General features: G+C 44.9%; 1 protein-coding gene across 1 annotated transcript in view; it reads left to right on the top strand.

The window, feature by feature from the left end:
• Positions 1 to 5612: 5612 nt before the first annotated feature.
• The window catches only part of RIMS3 (regulating synaptic membrane exocytosis 3), a 40637-nt gene continuing 39581 nt past the window's right edge, over positions 5613 to 6668 (top strand). The window contains exon 1 of the mRNA XM_035727168.1: positions 5613 to 5656. The gene's annotated coding sequence lies outside the window, so the exon portion shown is untranslated. The remainder of the gene's footprint in view (positions 5657 to 6668) is intronic.

Raw genomic sequence — 6668 nt, 5'->3', positions numbered from 1 at the left:
TCACTTTACATACATTTTCTCATTTCCCTGTGAAGTCGGCACCACATTTTACACAAGTGGAAGCCGTCTCAGAGAGTGGTTCACAGATGATAAATAGCACAGCAGGGCTCTGATGCCAAAGTCTGGTCTGAGCTATGCAGCCTTTACCATGCTGTTAGAGCACAGAGGATCACCTTGGCCATGGGAGGAGGCAGGGATGGGTGGCAAGAGCAGTAGACTTCCAGGAGTTGAGCCATGGAGCAGGAGTGAGATTTCACCAGGCCAATGGGAGTGGGCCATGTGTGTAGACAGCAAGATGTGAGCACCAGAAGGGCTGGAGTGGGGGTGTGAGCAGGGAGCAGGGCCAGGAGCACCTTACGTATCCCTGAGATATGCCTCCCTAAATTTGTGCCCTAGGTGCCTCTCTTGCCCTGCCTTCATCCAAGCCCTGGCAAAGCATGTGGAGTTGAGGCCACATGGAATATTGAGGAGAAGGAGAAGAAGAAGACAAATTCAACACAGCCTATAAAATGCAACTACCAGTATCTGGGCCTTTGTACCTGAAATAGACTCTCAGGGCACATGGGTAGACTCCAAAGCAAAAAATTCAAGAGGGATGAAAATCTTTAAAATAACCACATAAACAATCTTCTCCAGGGGCACCTAGATGGCTCAGTCAGTTGAGCGTCTGACTCTTGATTTTTGCTCAGGTCATGATCTCGGGGTTGTGAGATAGAGCCCTGGTGGCAGGCTCTGTGCTGGGCATGGAGCCTACCTGGGATTCTCTCTCCCCCTCCCTCTATCCCTCTTCCCCTCCCCTCTTCCTCTGAAAACAAAACAAAACAAAACAAAAACAAAAACAAAAAAAACAATCTTCTCCAGCCCAGATTCCCCACACAGTTTTCTTCTTCTGCCTGACTTTCAGGTCTTGTCTTGGATGTCAGTTCCTCTAGAAGCATTCTTGTCTCCCAAGCTTGCCTTTAGGCACTTGGGTTACATTTTTGTAATTGCCCTTTGCTTTGTCCGTCTCTGCACCTCAGACTGAATTCCCTGAGGGCAAGGTCTGGGTCTTATTCACCCTTCCATCCCTGGCAGAGCCTTTGGCTCCTAGTAGCTGCTCAGTAAAAAATAGATTAAAGAATAACAGCCTCCAAGGAGCCTTGGTCACATGGATTTTTTTCTCCCTGTCTCTGCAGGCCTACCAACCTAACAATTGGAATCTTACACATGTTGGAGAAACCTTAAAAATCATCTACCTATCTCCTTCCTCCTACCATTTTACAGATGGGATGATTGAGGCCCAATTATCAGGTATATGCTAACAATCGCAATTTTATGTCTTCAGCTGCAATTTCTCCCCTGAACTCCAGACCCAGGTAGCTGCTTCTGCATCCCCACATCCAGGACTCCCCACAGTGCCTGTGCCTGAACACATCCACAACTGGTCTGAGCACTGCCCCCAGGCCCGGTCCTCATCCACGCTTCCCCAACCTGGTGAAGAACATCACCACCTGCCCTGCTGCTGGAGTCAAGATGTTGAGAGCCCCCTGCCACCTCCTACAGCCTCCCACCACCAATCAAACGCCAAGGCCAGTCATTTCACCCACCAAAATCACAAAATGTCTCCAAATGCTCTCTGCCTCGTTGGTTTAAATGCCCCACGGTTCTCAATGGGCCCCTGCAAAGTCCCCTCATTAATTCCCCAAATCTGCTCTTTCCTTGTTCCAAACCATACTCCTCACTGCAGCAAGAGTGACCTTTAAAAAATGCTTCTTTTTTTATGGGGCACGTGGTGGCTCACTTGGTTGAGCATCCAACTCTTGACCTCAGCTCAGGTCTTGATCTCAGAGCCCTGAGTTCAGGCCCTGCCTTGGGCTCCACACTGGGCATGGAGCTTACTAAAAAAAAAAAAAAATGCTTCTTTATGATTTAACAACATTGACGATAGACCTTCAATGGCTCTCTAAAGAAAAATAAATAATAATTATTGTTACTATAGCTAACACTTATGGGAAATTTATTATGTCCTAAGACCCGTTCTAAGGACTTTATATATATTAACTCATTTAATCCTCACAACTATAAATATCCCCATGATACAGATGAGAAAACTGAGACTAAGAAGCACCTTTGGGGCCTTTTCACATAAACTCTTACCCTATCCTTGACTTTGATCTGGTTGACAGCTATTCAAACTTCAGATGAAGTACCTTGAGGAACATTCTAGCAGGCCCTCCTATGGCACATATTCCAGTTTGTAATTACGTATTATTTTGGTGTGGTGGTCATTTGATTGATGTCTGCCATCCCAATAGACTCTATTTATTACTTTCTTTAAAGAGGGAGTGGGGGGTGGGGCAGAGGGAGAGAGAGAGAGAGAGAGAGAAAATCTTAAGCAGGCTCCCGCCCAGCACTGAACCCAACATGGGGCTCAATCTCACAACCCTGACCTGATCATGACCTGAGCTGAAATCAAGAGTTGGATGCTTAACTGACAGAACCACCCAGACATCCCCCCACCAATAGACTTTAAGTTCTATGTTTTGCTCATTGTTGTGTCCTCAGTGTTTACCACGTAACAAATGCTCAATATTTGTTGAATGGATCAATAAAAAGGGTTTTCAGTAGGAGAGTAGATGTGGGCAGATTCGTTTTAGAAGGATTTCTCTTGGGTGAAAGCTTGGATATATCTAGACCTACAAACCAAGTCTCTGCCCCCAGCTGGATTCAGGAGTGAGAAGAACGAGTGTGGACGAGGGGATTGGCCATGGGGATGGATAGCAGTAAATGAACCTGGGGAATATTTAAGAGGTGGATTAGGCAGGCCCTGATAATTAACTGGATGGCAGTGAGGACAGGGGAGGAGTCAAAGGTGATTCCTAGGTTTCTGGCTTAAGCAACTGGTAGCTTGAACTCAGGTGGGGACCATCTAGGAATAAAGAGGCAGGTTGGGTTGGCAGAGCAGGTGGCCCCCAGACCAAGTCAACTAAACCATGGAAAAGTTCTCAAAATCTTTGTTCCCAAACTCCTCTGTGCCCAAACTCTAGCTTGGCCCTGGTATACTTGTCCAGCTTCATCTCTAACCAACCCCAAGACTCAGGGCAGGTAGACCACTGCTCCTCCCCTAAGCTCTGTTCTTCTTCGCCCAGACTTATAAGTATTGCCCCACTCCTTCACCCTTCCCTTAAACTCCACAAGACTCATTTCAAGGACATCTCCTCCTGCACCCCTCCTCTCTCCCCATACCCCTTCTTGTGGTTAACGGGTCCTGGGCTGTTTCCAGGATTCTCTGTGTCAGAAATATTTCTCTCTGGTCTCCCTTAATGACTTTTTCTCAATTCTGAATCCCCAGCACCCGAGACAAAGCCTGGATCAAGGTTAACACAAAAAAACTTCGTTTTAGAAAAACGTTCCATGCTCATGGATTGAAAGAACAAATATTGTGAAAATGTTTATGCTACCCAGAGCAATCTATACACTTAATTCAATCCCTATCAAAATACTATCAACTTTTTTCAAAGAAATGGAACAAATAATCCCAAAATTTGTATGGAACCAGAAAAGACCCCGAACAGCCAGAGGAATGTTGAAAAAGAAAAGCAAAGCTGGTGGAATCACAATTCCAGACTTCCAGCTCTATTACAAAGCTGTAGTCATCAAGACAGTATGGTACTGGCACAAAAACAGACACATAGATCAATGGAACAGAATAGAGAGCCCAGAAATGGACCTTCAACTCTATGGTCAACTAAATCTTTGACAAAGCAGGAAAGAATGTCCAATGGAAAAAAGACAGTCTCTTCAACAAATGGTGTTGGGAAAATTGACAGCCACATGCAGAATGAAACTGGACCATCTCCTTACACCACACACACAAAAATAGACTCAAAATGGTTGAAAGACCTAAATGTGAGACAGGAATCCATCAAAATCCTTGAGGAGAACACAGGCAGCAACCTCTTCAGACCTCAGCCGCAGCAACTTCTTCCTAGAAACATCGCCAAAGGCAAGGGAAGCAAGGGCAAAAATGAACTATTGGGACTTCAAGATAAAAAGCTTTTGCACAGCAAAGGAAACAGTCAACAAAACCAAAAGACAACTGACAGAATGGGAGAAGATATTTGCAAATGACATATCAGATAAAGGGCTTGTATTCAAAATCTATAAAGAACTTATCAAACTGAACACCCAAAGAACAAATGATCCAATCAAGAAATGGGCAGAAGACATGAACAGACATTTTTCCAAAGAAGACATCCAAATGGCCAACAGACACATGAAAAAGTGCTCAACATTGCTCGGCATCAGGGAAATCCAAATCAAAACCTCAATGAAATACCACCTCACACCAGTCAGAATGGCTGAAGTTAACAAGTCAGGAAACTACAGATGTTGACAGCGTTGTGGAGAAAGGGGAACCCTCCTATACCGTTGGTGGGAATGCAAGCTGGTGCAGCCACTCTGGAAAACAGTATGGAGGTTCCTCAAAAAGTTGAAAATAGAGCTACCCTACTACCCAGCAATTGTGCTACTGTGTATTTACCCCAAAGATACAAATGTCGTGATCTGAAGGGGTACATGCACCCTGATGTTTATAGCAGCAATGTCCACAATAGCCAAACTATGGAAAGAACCTAGATGTCCATCAACATATGAATGAATAAAGAAGAGGTGGTATATATATAAACAATGGAACATTATGCAGCCATCAAAAAATGAAATCTTACCATTTGCAACCATGTGGATGGAACTAGAGGGCATTATGCTAAGTGAAATAAGTCAATCAGAGAATGACAAGTATCATATGATCTCACTGATATGAGGAATTTGAGAAACAAGACAGAGGATCATAGGGGAAGGGAGGGAAAAATGAAACAAGAGGAAACCAGAGAGGGAGACAAACCTAAGAGACTCAATCTCAGGAAACAAACTGAGGGTTGCTGGAGTGGAGGGGGATGGGAGGGATGGGGTGGCTGGGTGATGGACATTGGGGAGGGCATGTACTATGGTGAGCACTGTGAATTGTGTAAGACTGATGAATCACATACCTGTACCCCTGAAACAAATAATGCATTATATGTTAATAAAATTTTTTTAATAAAAATAAATTTAAAAAAACAACTTTGTTTTATTGAATTCTTCCTAGACCTTGGCTTTCTTATATCAAGAGCGGGGCCAGGAGTCGGACTTTGAATCCTGATGCTGCCACTTAGAATTTGTCCAAGTCACTTCTCTCTAACCCTGTGTCCTCATCTGTCAAATGGAGCTGACAATAAAGTAGACCTACCCAGAAGAGCGGCTTTGAGCATTAAATGAAATGCTGTATGTTTAGCTCCCTCAAAAATTTAGCTGTTACTTATTTTAAGAAAAAAATTCCCACGGGGTGCCTGGCTGGCTCAGTCGGTGGAGCCGGCGACTCTTGATCTCGGGGTTGTAGTTTCCAACCCCACACTGGGTGTAGAGATTACTTAAAAATAAAATCTTAAAAAAAAAAAAATCCCGCCTTAAAATCGGGGAGCTGCATGAACTGGAACGGAAGATTACAGTTCCCAGGATGGCCATACGAGGGAAGTGGTGAGCAGCCTCAGGGCGGACTCTGGCTCTGCTGTGCTGAGGCACCTGCTGTGGACCCAGATGGCTGGGCTGGGATTTCCGGGGCTTCCCGGCCCCTGAACAGGTGGGCGCTGGCCGGGGGGGGGGGGGGGGGGGCTGTGGGAGGAGCCTCCACGGTGTGCTCTGCCCTCTCACAGCCACTGCGGTCCCTCCTGCTCGCTCCCTTCACGGTTTGGGGGAGGGGCCGGCGGGCTAGAGGGGGCAGGACGGCTGGGATTCATCCTCTCCAGTTTGTCATGTCTTTCAAACTTGAGGATGATCATATTTCTTCTCTATAGAAGTTTTTATAGTCAAATTTATCAATGTCTTTCCTTTGGCTTCTAGGTTTCATCATGCCTAGGAAAGTCTTTTCCATCTCCAGGATTATTAAAACATTCACTCATGCTCTCTTCTGGGACATAAAATATATAAATATGCTAGTCACTTGGGATTTATTTTGGTGTAAGGACACAGTTTTCTCTCATTTCCTCAAATGACTTGCCAGTTATTTCACCCATTTACCTGAAATGCCATCTTTATCATAAACCGAATTCCTTTGTGTGGTTGGATCCATTTCTCTTTTCCAATTTGTTCCACTGATTCGTGTAGTCCTGCTTCAATACCATGCTGCTCTAAATACATTGAGTCTCTGTTTTAATATCAGGTAAGGCAGAATCTCTTTCCATTTCCTCTTTCTCTAGCTTTTTTTTTTTTAATTCCTGCATGTTTATTTCTTCTACATGCACTTAAGAATCAACTGTCCACCCAATCCTTTGTTCCTGGAGCCCCTGAAATTATATGCAAAGTGTACATTTGCACATTTGTCCAGAGAGAGGACCCAAGTTTTCACCAAATGTGCAAAGGGACCATGATTCCAAAGGGAGCCCCTGGTTTCCATGTCTCTATGATAGGGTGCATGGGAAGAGCACAAGGAAATCTTGATTCCTCCTTCCTCCCCCACATCCTCACAGGCTCTGCTCTCCCCATCCTTCACCTCCATTGTTCCAGCTATTTCCCTGCCCTCCATGTTGTCCCTCTAATCTAATCCCCTTGTTGTTCCAGAGCAATCATTCTATGACACAGGCCTAGTTCTAGGC

The sequence above is a fragment of the Zalophus californianus genome, chromosome 4, assembly GCF_009762305.2.
Source record: "Zalophus californianus isolate mZalCal1 chromosome 4, mZalCal1.pri.v2, whole genome shotgun sequence".
Taxonomy (NCBI): Eukaryota; Metazoa; Chordata; class Mammalia; order Carnivora; family Otariidae; genus Zalophus; species Zalophus californianus.
Note: the sequence above shows the minus strand (reverse complement) of the source record. Positions and strands in the feature narration are given on the sequence as shown.